We start from the raw sequence: 19,922 nt of genomic DNA, 5'->3' as shown, positions 1-19,922 counted from the left end.
GTGAGAGCCAAGGGAGCGTCTCCCCGGCGCCCCCTCCTCCCGCTCCCTTCCCGAGCTCATCACTCGCCCCCCCGCCCGCCTCCTCCTTCCCTGCCCCCTCCTCCTCCTCCCTTCCCCCGCGTCTGGGGCGCGGGCTGCGCGCAGCCAAGCCCCCTCATCGCGCGCCCCTCCCCGCGCGCGCCCCGAGCCAGCATCGCGCTTACCGAGTGGATGCGGCCACGGGGCCATCTCTAATTACCTCCTGTCCCCCGGCGGCCTGTGAATAATGGCTACTGAGGGCGTTCGCAGGGGCTGCTAAGAAGGAAACGCGGGGCGCGAGAGGCGCGGCGCGCGCGGGAGCGCGAGGGAAAGGAGCGAGCCTGGGGCCGTTGCGAGCGGCTGGCGAGAGAAAGGATTCGTGCGAGCGCTCACATTTGTTTCTCCCAAGGATCTCATCTGGCCACCGCGTTCTGGAAGAGGCGAGAGGGAGAGCGTGCGCGAGAGGAGAGAGACGGCGGGGGAAAGGGAGACGGCGAGACGCGCAGCGCCGGCGCCCGGGAGACCCAGGAGGAACCCGCAGGTATTGTTGGCGGCGGAGCTTTGTGTCTTCGGCGGGCTGCTGTGGGCGCCAGGGCTCCCCGAGCCCCCGGCCCGCCGCCGCGCGCAGACCTGCCCGGAGTCCGGGGCTGCAGGCTGGGGTCGCCGCCCGCCGCGGACACCCCTCCCGCGGCGCCAGGATCTTGGCTGGAGTTGCGGATTTGCATGTTTGGGGGTTTTCCACTCTGGTTGAGGGAATGGGTCTCAGAAGAAGGAATTTCTTTCCTTTTTTTTTTTTTTTTTTTTGGCCGCTTTTGGCCACAGTTTGGTTGTGCTGGGGATTCCCCCCTCCCCTTTCCTCCACAAAGCATTGGTGAGCGGTCTTGACGAATGTGGTATTGGCGGAAGGCATGGGGCTGAGATGGCGGGGCTGGTGGCCACGGATGGGGAGGCGAGAGATGCCAGAGAAGGAAGGAGTTCCGTTCAAGTTCGCAATCTGCGCCCCGAAGCTGGTCGGACCGGGGAGGGCGATCCGCGCGTCCGATCCTGCTCCGGGCAACCGATGGGAAACTTCCCGGGAGCGCGGCCTCCCTGGGGACTCGGCGCCCCTGACGCCTCCAGGCGCTTCCTCGGGCTGCTGCGGCCCCTCCTCGCCGCCCGCCAGCGCTTAAGGTCGCGCTTTCCCCACCCCCGCCTTCCTCCCTTCCCCGGCGGCTTCCGGATCTGGACAGAGCTGCAGGAGCGGCTTCAAACACTTCCCCTGGAGACCCCTCCCCACTCCCCGCACGAGAGCCTGCCCAGTGGCCCCCCTGCCCTGCGCCCCAGTCTCACGCGCGGTCGAGTGGCCAGGCTGACAATGAAATCTCGCACCTCTGCCGTGGGGGAGTGGGGTGGGGAGGAGGTCCCTCCTGGGGCTGCTGACCCTGGGCCTCGGGCAGGGGGAGGGGGCTCCTGGGGGAGGGGCTTGTTTTGGTTAGAGACGTCGACCTGGGATGGCGCCGGGGCAGGGAGGGGGCTGGGGGGTGGGCGCGGCGAAGGCGGCAGGCTTGGGTTCGCGGCCGGGGGTCGTGGATGGCAGCCCCTCTTGGGCTTGGTGATTGGCTGGTGACTTCAGGCACGTCGAGGGCCCCTCCAACCTCAGCCTCCTCCCCTCTGGTACAATGCGGGCTGAAAGAGGTGATCCCGAGGGTGCTGTGCTTGTGTGACGAAGTGTTTGTCTCCTGCGATCCTCAGCAGACGCTGCTCCGGTGACCCGGAGATCCGGACGCCTCGACCCCTCCCTCAGGGCCGGGAGGAGAGGAGGATGAAGGGGGAGGAGAGTGGTGGGAATTTCTCCTTTCCCATTGAGGCCATGGGAAGGGAATGCTAGCCCAGAAAATTTCTGGGGACCGCAGTTCTGAGGCGGGGACTCAATCCAAGGGGGGACCACCGGGTCAGAGGCTTCCCGGCACGCAGAAGCCCCCAGATTCTTTTGCTCCATCGGGGGATGCAGAGGAAGGGGAGAGGTGGAAGAGCGAAGGGCTAGCTGGACTGGCGTTGCGGGGGTGGAGAGCCCGTGGAAATCAGCCTTAATTGGATTCCCAGGCAAGCAGCCAGGCTATCAAGGTGCCCCCTCCCCTTTTTCTTCCTGGGGTAGAGAGCCAGGTCCAGAGACACCAAGCTGGCAACCCAGGCAGGTGAAGGCAATTCCTCTCCCTACTTAAAAAGAGAATTCCTGGGGGAGAGGGGAGGCACCTTTTGAGAGGGAGGGGGGCGGCTAGACTGTGTTCAGGCTGTTCTGTCTCTTGGTCCAGGAATAGAAAGAGTTAACCCTCCCCCAGAAATTTGTCAGCCCCCACACAGCAGGGAAACATTGTTGGACCCTCTGACATGCTAACAGTGTGACACCGGCTGACTGGAGCTAGCAGATTCTAGACCCTGGACTCCCCTTTCAAAGCCCGACAGGACTCGGCTGGGTGGTGCCTTGTTCAGGGACCTTGTGGGAGGCGGAAATGAGAGCCCAGAGAGGGTCAGGCAGCAAAACAGTGGCCTTGTGGCCCGGAGGGAAGAGGGGTTACAAGCCAGGGCCATCGGAAACTGGAAGGGAAGTCGCCATGGGTCTGGGGTAGAGGGAAGGGAGAGGCCCTTCTACCCTTTGCCCAGACTCCTGAGCAAGCCTTTGCCCTGCTCCCCACCCTTCCCACACACCCACTCAGCTGCAGGCCTGGCCATTAAAGGTGGGTGTCTGACCCATAGGTTGGACCATGAGACCCTAGTGGCTGAGGGAGGCCTGGGTGAGGCTCTGGGAGGCAGGACTGAAACCAGCAGGGATTCACTGCTGCTCATGCCCCATGGCACAACCCCCTTATTTATGGGGCTGCCTTCCCTTCCCCAGACCTCGAGTTTCCGTTTTCAAGAACCTTTTTCTCCTATCTTCCTTAGGGCCCCCAGGGCCTAGCACACAGCAGTCACTCACAGTGTCCTGTATTTGTCCAGCTAAAGGGAGTGAATGAATCAGTGGTGAATGAATGAAAAGGGAAAGTTTCTCAATTGGAAGCATCTAGCCCTTGTGGCTTTTTTTAAACCTTTTTGAAATATATATTGTAAAATAGCATTCACAGAAAAGCTGAAAAAAAAAGAGAAAAATAAGGTTATTGACAGTCTTAGAGGGCTCTGACAATGTTAGTATTTTGATGTAGTTCTTCCCAGTCCTTTTCGACTCGGTGGTTGGTTTGTTTTTTAAAGACTTTGTCGTCATTCTCTATATTCAGATGTATATCCTGCTTGCTTTGCCGGCATAATGTGAGCCTTTTCCTGTTTTGTAACCAATGCTTCATAAACACCATGGTTAATGTCTTCAGGCTTTTCCAATCAAGTGGATGTACCATAATTTACTTAATATTCCCCTTTTGTCCAACATTCTGGATGTTCCTGATGAATGATGTAGTGGATATATTTTGTATAGCTTTTCTTGATACTTAAAATGATTTGCTCAAAATGCCGCTGCTGATGCCGAAGGCTCCGACTGCCTGCAGTGGGAGAAACGGCTTCTCTAGTTTTCCCTGGATAAATGGGACACTATTTTTCCTTCCCCACAATCTAGAACCTTCCATCAGAGCCGAAAAGAGCCTTGGCAATGAATCACCTATCTGACCTCCCTCCTTTGACAGAAGAGGAAGCCAGAGCCCAGAGAGGGGAAGCGAGTCCCAAGGTCACACAGCAGTTGCTGGGCTATGCAGCAGCGAAGACCCAGCTACTGATTTGCCATGTTGGTTTTCGCATCTGAAAAGATTCCTGAGGTCTTTAAGGCTGACCCTGCCCATTTCACAGATGGGGGGACTGAGACCCCAAGCTTACCCCTGGTGCCGCCAGCTGGAGCCCCAGACAGGCTTCTCAGCCCTCCTGGGCCACCCCCGACTGGGTGTGTTCACGGGATCTGGAGGCTACAGGCTCCCTGTTGCCCGCCCCACCTGCCCACCACAGTTCCCCTTCCTCTTTGCCATCCCATTCTCCAGACAAAAAGCTGAGGATCCAAAGCAGATGCAGTGAGGGGGTGGGACTGCAGGTCTCTGGGGACCCTAGTGGTTGCATCCTTGCCCCATGCCTCAGTTTACTTGTCAGAGACCTAACCTTGGATCTGTTCAGGAGCAGAGGCAGGTGTTGGCACAGATATGAGGTATGAAGGAGTGGTGTGGGGGATGGGGTGCACCTTAAAATCTCTCTCTGGCCCGAGATTCACCCCAGGAGACCCCCCGGGGAGAAGGGAAGGAGAGAGAGAGGGAAGAAAGAGTTGAAGCAGAGACAGTAGGAGAGAAAGCAGGGGATTAGAAAAGTGGGAAGGGAGTTGGAAGGAAGAAAATGGGGGGAGGATAAAGGAGGAAAAGAGAAAAAAGATGTAAGTGAAATGAAGAAAGAAGAGAGAAAGCCCCCTCATCTTCTTGAGGGTCTCAGGGGGCACCCGGGGAAGTGGCTGGGTGGCATTTCTCCCAGTGGGGGTGTCCAGCTGGCCATCCAGGTGGGCTGTGCAGGGCCCGGTGGAACAGCTGTTTGGGGGCCAGAGGTGGGAAGCTCTGGCCATGTGGGTGTCAAGGAGGCAAGGCCTAGGGGTGGTGACTTCTCTATTTCACTAGGTCCCTCATGGGGCAGGTGGCAGGGCACCCCAGGGGAGAGGCTTAGGGGTGCTTGTGGGGGACAGGGTAATTGTGGCTCTGATTCCCTATCAGAGGACAGGGACTTTCTGCCCCCTCCCCTGCAGCACACCAACCATCCAGGTTGAGAGAAACCTGCTGTGAGTGTGAGCATTTGGACGTTTCTGCGGTGTGTCTCTGCGCTTGGATGTGCCCCCATGGACATGTGCATCTGTGTGTGCACGTCTGTGTGTGCATGTCTGTGTGTGTGGTGTGCCTGTGCCCAGGGTACCCAGGGTGCCTCTCTTTTTGTGGTGTGTTTGTGTATGTGTGCACATCCGTGTGCCTCTGATCCTGCTTGTGTATTTCTTAAGGGGTTTGTGTGCCTTCCAGCTTGGGCATGTGTTGTGCATGCGTGCCTCTGTGTGTGTGTGTGTCCCCTCTGTGGTGTCAGTCTCTGATCCCATTTGTGCATTTCTGGGGGGAAGGGAGGGTGCCCCCGAGCTCGGTCTTGTGTGTGCGTGTGCATGCGTGTGTGCATGTCTGTGTGTGAGCACACTGTTTCCTCCTAATGGCCCCAGGAGGGATCCAGGCATCAGGCTTTTGTGCTGCTTCAAGGTTGTGGCTGGGTGGGCGAAGAGAGGGAAGGCCTTCGACAGGGAGGGGTGGGGTTGAGGGAGGCAAAAGAAAATCTTAAAAGACCGTCTTCCCTCTGGTCTCCAAGGAGATCAGGCTGTGAAATGATCCGCACGTTAATTAAAAACGATTATATCCTGATTGAGCCATTCCTGCTCACATCCCCCAGCCAGGGAGAGGAAGAGGCTGAGAGCAGAGGATGCAAAATGGGGTAGGGTCCAATGGCAGGGCACAGCCAGGTGGAGCCACAGCCCACGGAGGGGAGCACAGGCTGGGGGAGTCAAGTGGGAAGGTGTTGAGGGGCACGTGCCCAAGTCTGATTGGAGCTTCTCCTTTGAATTTTAGGGACTCTCTTCCGGTGGTGGTCTCTGAGATCCCAGGAGTGGGTGGCAGCCACCCAGCCCCATGGATCTCCACTCATATGCCAGGCACTGAGCTTGTTGTTTGCACAGATCCTGCAAGTCAGCGCTTGTGGTTCCAGTTTTACAGAGAAGTGACATGCTTGAGGTCATGCAGCCAGGAGTTGGGAGCCCCAGATTGGACCCAGTCCTCTGACCCCAAGGCCCAGATGCCCTTCATAGCTCCTAGCTGCCCCCAGATTCCCACCATGAGCCCCTACCTCTGCAGGACCCCTGGGAGGCTGGGGCCTACCATGACAAGAACTTCTCCATGGCGCCCCTGAGGTGGTTCCTTGCTGAGGTCCGAGCAGCACAGGGCTGGGCGGCTGTGATGTCCATTCACGTGGGGAGCTGGGTGACTCACTAGCCTGGAGCAGCCTTGGGCTGACTCAGGTCACCTTTGCCAACCTGGGCAAGGCCTGCCTCGCCCCACCTTGCTCCTCCCCCACACTGGCTCATGGTTCCACAGCAGACCAGCCACAGGTGCCCCGTGAGGCTCAAGACACTGTATCCACACTGCTGGGTACCTATGCCATGTCTTTTCTGGAAGGAGTCTGGGCCTGGTCACGCTGGGCCTTGCCACGCTGGGCCTTGCCTGGTTATCTGTCTGCTGTAAGCCTTGTAAGGACTATGGTGGTAGAAAGGAGTAGTAGTAACAATAAACCAGACAACCCTCCACCTCCACCCCAGCATCAGGTGTTGCGGGGTTCACAAGCGTGGCAGATCTCAGCATTTGTGGGACCTGCCTGCTGCCATACCTCTGCCCACTCCCATCCACCCATGTGCCACCTCTGTGTTCCCTGAGCCCAGCTTCTCCGAGAGGAGGAGACCCACTGTGGCTTGGCCACACCCAGAAGCAAGTGAGATCGCTGGCCACGAGTGGGGGCTTTTTCTGCTTCTTTGAGCCTCAGTTTCCCCTTTGTATAATGGGGATGATAGCTTTTTCCGGAGAGGACTGACAAGAGAGTAAGGAAAACCAGGTCAAGTTTGTTCAAGTGCCTGGCAGCCCTGGAACGCACACAGAGGCCCATTTGTGCATTTGTGCACCTGTCCATCCGTTCAGGGCACTTGTGTGTTGCCACAGGCCTTGGGTTTGCTGGCTTCTGGGGAGGGACACACACTGTCACATTTCAGTGCTTTCTAGGAGACAGTCTGGGGCTCAGGTGACTGTCATCTCAGCATGAGCCTCTAGGGGGCAAAGATGCTCACTGGACCCACCTGAGGCTATGTTAGCAAAGGTAGAGTGGGAGAAGGGAGAGATGTTTCTGCTGGGGTAGGTCCTAGTGAGATTTGCTGAACCTGGTCCCACATCTTAGCAGGAGCCAGAAACAGTATCACGAGGCATCAGAGGGGCGGGCAGAACAGGAAGTCAGCATCCACCTGTTCCCCAAGGCAGAACTGGGAGAGAGGCAGGCAGATGTTCACTCATTCCACAAAAAGCCCTTTGCACTGAAGCAGGCAGAGAGACCCTGCCTGCGCTGGGTCATCCCTGCAAGATGCCACCTTTCAGAACAGTTTCTGTGATGTTGGTATCTGCCTTCCTCCTAAATATCCCCTTCCTGCCCTTCCCAGGGCTTGAAATGCTTCCGTTAGTCACTGCCAAGGTCAGAGCATGGAAGGCCCTGATTAAAATGCAAACTGTTACTTGGAGGAGTGATCAGAAGATGAACTCATGTTTGCATAATGCAGAGGCCACCCACCCCTAGGCCCCGCAGGGCCGGGCAGGCAGTGCTGATGGGGTTGTGGTGGCTGCCTGGCCCTCATGGGGCGCGGTAGCTCGGCTCTGCCAGGGCAGCCCATGGGGATGCAGCCCATGGCGCCTGTTGCCCACTGTCTCAGGAACAGGATTAGATGTTGACATGACACTTCCTGGTCTGTATATGTCGTCACCTAGTTCAGCAGCACCCTACGACCAGATTTAGACCTGGGGCCACTAGTGCAGCCTCCTGGCTTCATTGCTGCTGCCCAGTGATCACTATGACCATCCTGCAATACAAGTGGGGCAGGGACGGCAAAGCTGGGGCTCCCAGAAGGGAGCTCCCCTGCCCAAGTCTAGGCCAGTGAGGCCCCGCCAGGGCTGAGGTGTCATATGAGGTGCTGTCACCAGACTGGGGGACCGAGGCACAAGATGAGACTTTGTTGGCCCAGGAGGGTAGGCTGGAGGAGGCCTTTCCAAGTGTGGCACGGGGCGGAGAGGCAGAGAAGCTTTGCCGGTGTCACTCTTCTGTGGGTGTCCCAGCCACAGGGGCCTTACTTCGGGCCCACTCGCAGCCTGGGACCTTGGGCTAGAGTCCCTGAGTGGCCGAGAGAGAGCCCTTTCTAGGCAGCAGGGCAGGCGATGCCCAAGGAGGCAGGCTCTGCAGGAGCTGGGAACTGCCAGAGCGCCAGGCATGGTGCCAGCCTGGTATGCTTCTCATACCCACCCAGCCCTTGGTAGCCCTCCTAGAGGTGAGGACGTGGGAGCAGAGGGGCCACACACATAGGGTGTCGGGACCAGCCTGAACCGGGTCAGCCTGACCCTGCACTTGGGGTGCCTGGCGGCCAGGCCTGTCCTGCACATCTGATTCATGCCTCGTTTACAGGCTGTGTTTCATTCCCTTCAGTCCTTCCACAGTGTCTGCTGATGGCCCCAAGGTTCTGGCCCAGATGCCCTGGCGAAGGCACCCAAAGGGACAGGGGCTGGGTCTCCAAAGGGAAGCATTTTGCTGCAGAAGGAAGGGTGTTGGCTGCAGGACACAGCATGCCAGAGGCCTGGGGGTGTGGGTGGCGAGCAGGTGGGGTTGGGGAGGTGGAGGCAGGGACTGAGGCCAAAAAGGAGTCTGGGCCTTGACTGCTTGAAGGGTTTTATCTTGAAGGCAGTGGGAAAAGATGGGTGCTCTGGGCAGTGAGCACCGCTGGAGCAAAGTCTCGGCAGTGGGAACACACAGGGACAATGAGGAGAGGCTTAAGAGGATCAGAAGAGGACCCAGGTGGGGCCTCAGTTTCCTCCCTGAGAACTCCTGAGTCCTCTGGGGTGTGGGCTGGATGAGAGCAGCCTCCCTCCTCCTGGAGCTGCTGTGCAGGCCTAGAATGCTGGTCTAGAGGGAAGCAGAGACCTGACCATCTCCCCAACCTCTTGCCTAAGCCCAGAGCAGCTCGGCCTAGCCCTGCATCCCCTGTGAGCTGAGCACTGGGAGGGACTGTTCAGTCTCGGCTGAGAAGTAGGTGATGGTCCTGGGGGACTGATAATTAAAGCTCAGCAGATTATAATTCCCTGAAAGAAAGCTCAGCACAGAGAGGGAGGAACAGTGCCCAGAGCCTTGGCACAGGCTGGAGGAGGATTGCTGGGGGAGGTGGTGGTGGGGGCAATAAGAATGATACCTGGAACCATCGTGTTCAGAGCTTCCTCTCCATGAGGCCTCCTAGGTGCCCAGCCCTGGGCACTTTGCTGTTTCCAGTCTTCAGACCCTCCTTGCCAATGAAAGGTTCCTGCCATCCCCATTTTACAGATGAAGAAACTGAGGCTTGGAAAGGTCTGGCAACTGTGGTTCAAGGCCCATGGCTGGTAAGAAGTGAGCCTGCGGCTGAACCCTGGGCTGTGTTGGGAGCGTTGGCCTCCTTACTGAGAAGAAGGCACTGCTTAACTCAGAGAGAGGCTGTCTGATGGCAGAGTCCCGGGCAGGCCACAGGCCTGAAGCAGGAACAGGTTGGAGCAGGGAAGACCCCTCAGGACATTCCCCATGTTTGTGGCCTTCTGTCTGGGAGAGGGGGATGGGATCAGGGGTCACACTGTGGTGACTGGATCTGCCATTCACTTAGTCACCTGTTGTGTGATGCCAGGCAGGTGACGTCCTTCCTTGGGCATCTCCTCTATAAAGGGCTTGTGTTCTCCCGGGGTTTGCAGGCTTCTTTAAGAATCTCTTCCTCCCTCATTAATCCTACAGGTCCCAACTGAGCCTGTTCTCATGCCAGGAGCTCCTGGCACACTCCTTTCATCACCTGCCGGAGCTGGGCTCTATTATCATCCCCATTTGACAGAAGAGCACACCAAGGCCCAGAGGCTACTGCTGCCTGGCGGTCAGCCTTCTCCTCACCAGTTAAACCTGCTTCGTGCAGTCCTGCTGCCCAGCTTGTTGCTCCTGCCTGTCTCCTTGGCCCTGCCTGGAAGACCCTCACTTTCCCATGCCCTGTGCAGAGCCTACCACCTCCTCTGCCATCTCTTCCACGGAGAGGCCAGGGCTTGAGCACATAGGCCAGAGGTTGTCCTCTGGCAATGCCCCCAGGTGGGCGCTGTTTGGCCAACCCAGGCTTTTAAAAATAACATTGGATTTCACATAAAAATTCTACATTTTGCTTCCCTGAAAAAAAAAAAATCAGGTCGGCATTGCAGGGCCACACACCCACAGGGCACTATCGGCAGAGCTGCCATGGGACTGCCACCTTCTGAGTCACCTGGTTCCCTGCAGTTCCCACTCATGTGCCAGCTGGGCCCTGGCACTCTGGAGCTTGCCACCCTGCTTAGACCTGGGTTCCTGCCCTGGCATCCTGGCTTTCCCTGATCCGAGGCAGATTATATCTTTGAAGCTCATCTAGTAAATGTCAAAACTGAGAAACTGATTCCAAACTGGGTCTTAGTGTTTTCTGAGAATTCTCCAGGCCAGAAAGAAAAAGAAAGGGTGCACCAGATGCGGGGCACTGCGTGGGGAAAGATAAGGAGGTGTGAAAGGATGCAGAATGCTTGGGGAATAATACCATGTTCTCCTTGCCTGTTAAGTACTTGGTTGGCAATGCCTGAATACTAACACCAATCAGATTCTGCTTGTTCTATAAGATGATTCATTCATTCCAGGCATTCAGATGACCCTCACAGCATCCCTGATAGAGCACCATTGTGGGTGCTTTTATTCTCATTTTCAGCAGATGAGAACACTGGATCTCAGGGAAGTGACATGGCACGCCCCAGGTCCCAGTAAGGGCAGGACCCTGACAAGAATTCCGACTCCTGACTCCCAGTCCAGTGCTCGTTCTCTCTAAGACACTGGAAAAATTGGCTCTTAGGTGGGCTTCTTTCTCTGGTGCATTTTTTAAATGCTCCTTTAGTTAATATGCGGGAGGGATTTCCATGTTCTCGTACATAACCTTTTGCTGAAGTGACAACGTGCGATAAAAGGGTCCCAGGAGAGCCAGTGTAATTTGGGCTGTGAGGGACAGAGAATACCAATGCAGAAGCCTCTGCAGAAGGCCTGGCTGCTCCTGGGGGCTGGGAGACCCGGGGCCCCCTCACCACCCAATGCAAAGGTCTGGCCATCTTGGGCCCTGGGACCACGTGTACGTTCTGATTCGTCTTCCACTGCTTGGTTTATTTTTCTCACGTTTTTGGGTGAGGATCTTGGTTCCTAGAGGAGGGAGGTCTAGGCAGAGAGAAAATGAGCATCCAGGACAGGGGGAGAGATTGAGGAGGATGCCTGAGGCAGACGTTGAAGCCTTGTTTCTAGTCAAGCACCGGCTAGTTGGGGGGTATCAGACAAAGGGGTCCACATAGAAGGCAAACTGAAGGGCATGTTCAAGTGCTGTTCACGCCTGCCTTTAGCCCCCAACGACCAAAAGGGGGCTTGGCATAGCGAGACCCTTTCTCTACAATTTTTTTTTTTTTAATTTAGCCAGGCATGGTGGTGGGTGCCTGTGGTCCCAGCTACTCCAGAAGCTGAGGTGGGAGGAACACCTGAGCCTGGGAGGTCAAGGCTGCCGTGAGCCAAGATTGTACCACTGCACTCCAGCCTGGGTGACAGAGCGAGACCTTGTCTCAAAAAAATAAAAAGTTGGGGGGATGTTAAGGAGGTTCCAGTTAATTGTGGCTGATTCTAAATTGGGAGGCCTAACAAATGGTACTTATCCTCCCGTGGGAGCAGACCAGAGCTAACCAAGGCCGCTGGGAATGGGGGTCATGGAGACAGAGCCCCTTTTCCCTCCCACCCACCTGAAGGCTCCAAGAACTTCCACTGCAGAGGTGTCAGGGACGGACCTGGTGCAGACCAGTGGGCCCACACCTGCTTCCCTATGTGCGGGTCAGAGCGTGTAGGTGTATTACATGTCTGCCTGTGTGTCTGCGTGTGAGCTCCTTGGACACACACAGGGGCACATATCTGTGCTTGCATGTTTGTACATCCAAGTGTGTGCATATCTGTGTGTTGCGACACCAGCTCGCCCTCCACAAAGCTATTTCCAGGCCCCATTCCCCAAGAACAGCCATCTCTCTCTCCTTTCCCACCTGACATGGGGCAGGGAGGAGAGAATCTGTTTGAAATCTCAACAGGACATGGGCTTTGCACCTCCAGAGAGCAGGACTTGCTTGTGTGGACAGAGGTGACATAGAAAGGTTTCAGTTTCATCCAAATAGAAACTTTCTTTTTTTTTTTTTTTCGAGACGGAGTCTTGCTCTGTTGCCTAAGCTGGAGTGCAATGGCATGATCTCAGCTCACCGCAACCTCTGCCTCCCGGGTTCAAGCAATTGTCCTGCCTCAGCCTCCCAAGTAGCTGGGATTACAGGCTCCCACCACCACGCCCAGCTAATATTTTGTATTTTTGGTAGAGATGGGGTTTCACCATGTTGGTCAGGCTGGTCTTGAACTCCTGTCCTCAGGTGATCCACCCGCCTCGGCCTCCCAAAGTCCTAGGATTACAGATGTGAGCCACAATGCCCAGCCTTTTTTTTTTTTTTTTTTTTTTTTTTTGAGACGGGGTTTCGCTCTTGTTACCCAGGCTGGAGTGCAGTGGCGCCATCTTGGCTCACTACAATCTCCGCCTCCCGGGTTCAAGTGATTCTCCTGCCTCAGCCACCCAAGTAGCTGGGACTACAGGCGTGCGCCACCACGCCCGGCTGATTTTTTTTGTATTTTTAGTAGAGTCGGGGTTTCACCATGTTGGTCAGGCTGGTCTCAAACTCCTGACCTCAAGTGATCCACCTGCCTCAGCCTCCCAAAGTGCTGGGAATACAGGCGTGAGCCACCGTGCCCAGCCCAAAGATGCACTTCCTCTCATTCAGAAGTGATTTAGAAGTGGCCTGGGCTGCTCCAGGAGGTAGTGAGTGCCCCATCTTAGGTGGGTAGGTGTGCAAGCAGATGCCCAACCTGTGCCTTCCTCTCTTTTGTGGTCCCTTCTAAGCGCAAAGTGCCTAGGGCTGTGTATCTCCTGGCGGCAGTTCTGAGGTGGCCCTATTTTGCCAACCCAGCCTGGTTGGAGGGGCTGACAGGGCTTCTGCCCCTAGGTGTCCCCTGAACTTGGCCCACAAAAGGCCTGAGGAATATAGGGGACTGTGATTGTGTGTGTGGTGTGTGATGTGTGACAGTGGACTTGTTTGTGTATCTGTGTTATGTGTGTGCATCTGTGTATGGTGTGTGTACTTGTGCGGGTGGGGCTTCAAGGGTTGAGTGTGGATATCCATGTTGTGAGTGTGCATTGCGCATGGCCCTGGAGTATGGGGGGACATTTCTGGGCTGTGTGGGTATTGACTGTGAACTGTGAGTATGTGCACTTGGGCCAGTGGAGGTGTTTGTGGCTAGAACGTGTCTGGAGGGAACTGTGCTGAGACCCCCACTGCCTCTGTCCTGGTTCATTCCTTCCCACCCCAGGCTCCTCTCATGGCCCCTGCCCCCAGGTCAGACCTGGGAGGCTCTCAGTCATCCCAAACCCTGACCATTCATGCTCTCCCTCCCAGAGACCTTGGCACCTGCCAGCACTGCTCTTGACTTTGTCCTTGCTCTGGGATAAGAGCAGGCCCAGCAGATGGCTGAGAGGTCCCAAGGAACAGAGGAACAGGCGGGGAGGAGGCCCAGTCACTGCTTAGCTTCTCTGTAGGAGATGTAGAAGGAAGTGGGTCTTTGTGTTTCTGCAGCATCTGGACCAGATGGAGAGACCTTTCTGGAGATGGCATGCACACTTCCAGATAGGAGCTGGAACATTTCCAGAAATGGAATGTTTTTAGAAATGAGACATGGTGTTTCTGGAGACAGGATGAGGACGTTTCTAGAGAAGAGATGAAAAGCATTTCTGGAGGAGGGGCATTTCTGAAGATGAAATGAGAACATTTCTGGAGATGGGAGAGGGCATTTTTGAGGAGTAAAGATGAGGCTTTTCTGGATTCTGAGCATTGCTAGAGATGGAACATTTCTGGAAATGGACTCTTTCTAGAGAGAAACTAGAATACTTCTGGAAGTGGTGTGTTTTTGAAGATGATGCTGGAGTATTTCTGGAAATAAAATAGGGCACTTCTGAAGATGAGGTATTTTTGGAGCTGAAATGCAACATCTCTGGAGATGGGATGTGGCATTTCTGGAAGTGGAACATTCTTGGAGTTAGGGTGGAGCCTCAGTAGACCACTGGCATTTCTGGAGATGGATTACATTTGAAGATGAGGGGGAATATTTCTGGAGATAAGATGGAGCATTTCTGGAAATGGAACATTTTGGAGCTGGGGAATTTCTGGGTTAAAATGAAGCATTTCTGGGGAAGAAACAGGTCATTCTCAGAGAAGGGACATTTTTTGGATTGAGGATGGGACATTTCTAGGGAAGGAGTTTTCTGAAGATGAGGGGGTCATAGCTCAGCCTGGCTGTTTCAAGGCCACTTGAGGAGGCAATAGGGGAGGGTCTCAGGGGCCCAGAGACCCCACCTGTGGTCCTTGTTTTGCACATGGCCCGAGGGAGGGTCTTGCCCAGACTCACTCCTGCTGAGCTGCAGAGTGGGCTTCTGAGGAAGCTTTCCAGAATGCAGCCTTTGCCACCCCCCGGCCCAAAACCCTGGCCTGTGCTGGAATACTACCAGAGGGAGGCCAGAGCTGCCCAGTCTTACTCTTGGGGTCCCTGCCTGCTTCTGTGGGGTCCTGGCAGCCTCTAGGCTCACCACAGGGATAGGCAGTGACTGAATGGTTAAATTTAATTTAATTCAATTTTGTCAAGCCAGCTGAGGCTTGCTCCCCAGCCCCCTCTGCCAGAAGCCTGTACCTTTCCTCCAGTCCCCCGCCCCATATCCCCCTACCATGGGGATACCTGAGGGTGGCCTTATTGCAGCAGACAGATGGAGGGGGGCTACAAGGCTGAACATGGGCAAGGGTCCAGGGCCCTTCTTGGGCTCAGCCTGATTTCAGGGCGGGGGGCCCCAGCCACCTCCGCCTACTCCAGAGAAGCAGATATTGAGGCCTGTCACCACTTGAGCAGGCCTGGAGCCCCAGAGTAATTATTTCTCTTCCTTAATTGAAATTTCAGCCTCAGTGATCCAGCCTCAGAAGTGTAAGGCAGGCACAGAGACCCTGCCCCTGGTGGGGGGAGGGGACGCCCCCCACCCTGGCCCCAGAAGGAGGGAGGCAGTGCCATCCCAAGGGGGCAGGTGGCTTCACATGCTGGTGGGTGGGCATGAGGTGGACGGCTGCTGGTCAAGGAGGCAGGGTCAAGGGGGCCAGTATGGCATAGTATGGCCTGAGCATTCAGTATGGCCTGAGTATGGCTCAGGCCAGTATGGCAGCTGCCATGGGAAGGTTGGGCCTCTCCCTCTGACTCCTGACAGAGGAAGGTGAGGGGGTTGATCTAGGCTAGGGTAGCATGAGGGAGTGAGTACCAGGAGACTGCTGCCTCCTCCCACATCTGGCGGGCGCTGAGGGGTGGGCTGGGGTGGGTGAGGGGCTGTGGTGTGAGTGGGGCGGGCTGGCTGGCGGCAGGCCCAGTTCCTGGTTCAGAGCTGGGTGAGGCGGCTGGCCTGGCGGGGCGGGGTGGGGTGGGCAGGAGGGTGCAGCTGAGGAGCCTGTTTTCCCGGCTGCTGCGGTCAGGCTGGGAGGAGCCTCCGCCACCTGGGTGGTCCCTGCTGCCCCACACGGCCTTGGGCCTGGCCTGTCTGTGGGTGAAGGCGGGGGCAGAGGACTCCAGGGACCAGCAGGAAACTGGGAGAAGCCATGGGCTTGAAATGAGCCTGGGGTCCACCCCTCCGTGAGCTTCTCAAGGTGGCTCTGAGGTGCTGGGGTAAACGTAGCAACTGCCAGCTTGCAGCTGTGTGTGTCTGGACTCAGGCAACCCAGGCGCCACACAGGAAGCTGCTGTACTCACTGGACCCTGATGGGCTGCAGAGGGCCAGAGAGTCTACTTGTGGGCCCTTCTGGGTCTCAGTCTTCTCCATCTGGGGAATGGGTTGGCTTGGTGGGAGTTTTCAGGCCTGCATTACCTTCAAAGGGCTCATGCTGCAAGCATGGGCTGTCCTCCCTGTTTTTATAAATACACGGGCCCCAGCCTTACCCAGACAGCCCAGCATGCTGCCCGTAGTATCCTGGGGAAGGGCAGCAGCTGTCATCAGTGTTATTTCTGAGGTGTGTTTTCCTGGCAACCAGGAAATTTCTGTCAGTGGGAACAGCCTGCCCAAGGCCTCCTCCACCCCTGGGGAAGACAAGTTGTATGACAAGGGAGACAGAGGCAATTCAAAGTGAAGAACGGGAGTGAGGCCGCCTCCTCCGTGCATATTGCTCACACACTGGGGCAGCCACGTGCCCAGTAAAGGCTCTCTTGAAAACCGTGGAGATAGGAGCCAAGCTCTGCAAGGCCCTGACTAGCTCACCTGCCCCCTGGCATCTAGAAGCTCACAGCCTATTCTTGGTGGAGGTGTGGCTATGGCTGCCCTCCAAGGAGGGGAAGACAGAGATGACTGGACAGGATGGGACAAGCCAGCCCCCGGGAGCTGGGGAAGCGAAGGTGGGTGCAAATGAAAACGCAGAATCCCATTTGCAGTCCATTTGCTTAGCAGCCCTGACCGGGAGGGAGAGAAAGAAGAGGACAGAGCAGGGAGAGATGGGGAGGGATAAGGATACAGAGAGAGAATCTGGCAGCCAGGGGTCAGGGAGCCTTTGGCCGTAAGGCCTGGGATGCCTGCTGCTTACTGAGGCTGTGGCCCCTCCTGCCTTCCAGAGCTAAGAAAGCTTTGCTCTGTCTCAGCTCCAGACACCGCATCCCCACCACAGATTCCAGCACCTGCCTGCTTCCCCTGACCTCTGGCTGCCCCACAGACCCCATCCCTACCTCCACTCCTTGGGGATTTTGAGGTCTTATGCCACCACTCCACTCTGAGCAGGCTCAGTCTCCCTATGTTGGTGGTGGTGCAGGGTGGTGAGAGTGGTCCTGGAGCAGTGGGAACTACCCGGAGGCCACCTGGGGTGGGTCCCAGGCACCAGTCCAGCTGGCCAGTGGGCCACGGGGGCTGACCTTGTCGCCTTGGGCCCAGATGGAGGGCAGCGGTGCTCGGCCCTTCCCCCAAGCACATACAGCCGCTGAGCTAACATGACTCACTGCGTGGCAGCTCCCTCTCCCCACTGGGAGTGGGGATGGAAGCCTCCAGATGCTGCAGCCCCACCCTGAGGGAATCACAGGCCAGGCTGAGCCCTTCCAAAGTGGGGATAGCTGGGGATCAGACATCAGCGTCCATTGAAGGGGGTGTTCACCCGCATGGGGTAAGCCCTGTGCCTGGGACTCTGGGCTTAGTGCCCAGCTAGGGCCTTGGGAGACCCTTGGGCTTCTCTGTGCTCAGGGGGAAAGGAGCTGTGCAGCCTCTAGGGGTCCTGCCTGCCCCAAGCTGTGCTGGTGGTCCAGGCCCCCTTTGGGGAGGACCTTGGCCAGGGGTCCCTAGCTCCTCCTCTGTCATCCAGAGAACCCTTAGGTCCCAGGGGCTGGTGGTGTTCCTCTTCCTCAGAAACACTACCTGCAAGACTAGAACCCTAACACAGCCACCTCTGGAGAGTTGGGGGTCACCCATCTCTTCTTTGCTCCCCACCCACCCTGGTGGAAGTGGTTCATCTGCTCTGAGCCCTAAAGAGGACCGGGTGGGAAAGAGGCCTGATGCCGTGCCGGGGGCTTCGAATAGGTACAGGCACTTCTCTAAGGTTGCTGTGTAGGGCAAGAAAATCAGCTCAGAGAGTGAATGAATTTGCCCCAGGCCACGTGGCCATCAGGTGGCCTGGCTGGGGTTTGAACCTGTCTTCTCAGAGCAAAGCTGACTTGGCTGCACCTCCCTGGACTTCAGCTTTCAGGGAGGGAGGTCCAGGCAGCAGGAGCCTGGGGGACAATGCTATTTTTTATATTGATTTTTGTATTGACCTCCACCCTGTTGCCCACCCCGGCAGGCCCCAGGACAGATCCCGTTTTGGTTTTTGCCAGAACAAAGCAGGCTCTGCTAGACCTGCCAAAGCAGATACTTCCTCAGAGCAGGTGAAAGGAAACTCAATCTTGTCTTTTGTTACTCAAGGAGGGAGTGAGGGAATGGCTTTGCCCTTGAACAGGGAGGCCATGGGCGGGTGGGAGGGGTGGGTGAGGCAGTGTGGGGAGAGGGCAGGGGCACACATACCTGAGCCGAGACACCACCCCCGCCCGCCGTCAGAGTATCCGGAGTGTGGTGACCATGTTAGTATTCAGCACAAGCGCGCACACACACACACACACACTCACTTGCGCACGCACACACGCAGGCTCACACTCACACACTTAAGCGCACACGTACACGCACGCCTTTCTTTCCGTCTCTCCCCACCACCCTCCTGAGTCCCCTCTAAACCAGGAAGGTAGCATCTGACCAGCAGAGAAAAAAAGAGAGAGAAAGGAAAAGAGAAAAAGAGAGATTAGTAGGAAGAAAATCCGATTCTGGAGTTACCTTAGTTACCAGCTCCTAATGACTCGCAGGGCGGGCTCGGCCACCTTCCTGAGCAGGGGGACCCTCCCTCCCGGGCCCCTCCATCACCCCATTAATAAGACGGGGCCCTTGTTCATGAGTTCTGCCACAGAAAGGGAAGAATCAAGGACTTTTCAATAAGAGAGAACTCCCTGGGTGGTTTTGAATAGTTGCTTTTTGTGTGGCAGTGCGGGACTCGTCCTCGGCTCTCTGCCCTGGCCGCCTCCCTCAGCCGGCTCTGTCTGGAACTGCCTGCTCCTGGGTCTCCAGATGGATGAGCTTGTTTCTCCGGGAGCTCAATCCTTTATTGTTCCTGCCTTTCCCCTCCTGACACCCTCAGCTTAGCAGAGGCCACAGGCAGCCTTTGCGTCTCAGGAAAGCAAGAGAATCCCCGAGGTGGTTCTAAAAAGGCTTAAAGCCCGGGAGTGGGGCTCAGCATGAAGGAAACAAAAGCACACTCCCCACATCCAGGGTGCTGGGCCTGTCGGCCAGGGCCAAGCTCACGGCCGTTGCTTCGGTGCCAGTGGAAGGGGAATGAATGGAGGAGAGACTGGGTGAGGGAGATGACGATAGAACAGGAGGGAGATGGGTAAATCCGTTTTATCAGACGCTGCATATCTTAGGAAAGCACATTTCAGCTCTTTTGGCTTTTGGCAAGCTGGTCCTACCCTTTAATTTTCTAATAAAAAGGAATTACGTTTGCTGAAAAGGCAGTAACCAGCTTCATGTCAGTGTCTCTTGTGGAGACCGTAATTCCCGTCTTGGGTGCCTGCCGGCTCTGGGGTGGGAGGTGGGCTTCTGTGGCCACGGGTGATGATATTCAGGAGTCAAGGGGCAGGGACGTCAGGGCCCACAGCAGATGCCAGGCAGTGCCACATGGCTTTGCCCTGCTTGCCCCACCCTGGCCTGTCCACTCCCAGCCCAGCCTCTGATCATGGTTCCAGGCTCACCACAGACAGGGCTGGCAGAGGCTCCCAAGACTCACAATAGACACTTAATGAATATTTGTGGAATGAATGAAGGAATTCTTACTGCCGAGGCCTGAGGTAGCAGGCAAGTTGCTCAGAGGGTCAGATCTTGGTTTGAATGAATAAATGAATGAATGAATGAACGAGTGAATGAATAAATGAATGAATGAATGAACGAGTGGATGAATGAATGAATAAAGGAATGAATGTTCTCCAGAGTCTGAAACTATCTATCTGGAAGGACTAACCTCCAACCAACCCCACTCTCCCTAAGCTCTGGCACTGAATTCACTGGAAACTTTGCCAAAAATAATATCCCCTCTGCTTTTAACAAATAATATGCACTCATTGTTTTAAAAGAGAGAGAGAGACAGAAGTGTGTGAAGTCGCAAGTTCATGTCCATGCTGTCCCACACCTGAGTCCCCCAGAGCCAAGGGTGGGCACCTTTAGAAGGTCCTTTAGACCTTCCTCCAGGCTCTGGGAATCCCCTGCATTTCTTATCTGGTTTGGGGGTCCTTGCACACGCACTGTTCTACAACCCTATGGGGCCCCTCGGCCATCCCTGTCCCCAGTGAGATCTGGATGTGGTTCAGACCTCCCTGGGCTGCAAAGTGTCCCTGCCTGCTCT

General features: G+C 56.2%; 1 protein-coding gene across 6 annotated transcripts in view; it reads left to right on the top strand.

Moving 5' to 3' along the window:
• Nucleotides 1-19,922, top strand: part of RAI1 (retinoic acid induced 1) — a 130,027-nt gene that overhangs the window by 42,153 nt on the left and 67,952 nt on the right. For all 6 annotated transcript variants that reach the window (XM_001159372.8, XM_009432662.5, XM_009432664.5 and 3 more), the window contains one exon: nucleotides 428-559. The gene's annotated coding sequence lies outside the window, so the exon portion shown is untranslated. The remainder of the gene's footprint in view (nucleotides 1-427; nucleotides 560-19,922) is intronic.

Source organism: Pan troglodytes, chromosome 19 (assembly GCF_028858775.2).
Source record: "Pan troglodytes isolate AG18354 chromosome 19, NHGRI_mPanTro3-v2.0_pri, whole genome shotgun sequence".
NCBI lineage: Eukaryota > Metazoa > Chordata > Mammalia > Primates > Hominidae > Pan > Pan troglodytes.
The sequence above is the reverse complement of the archived record's forward strand: the minus strand, read 5'-3'. Positions and strand labels throughout refer to the sequence as shown.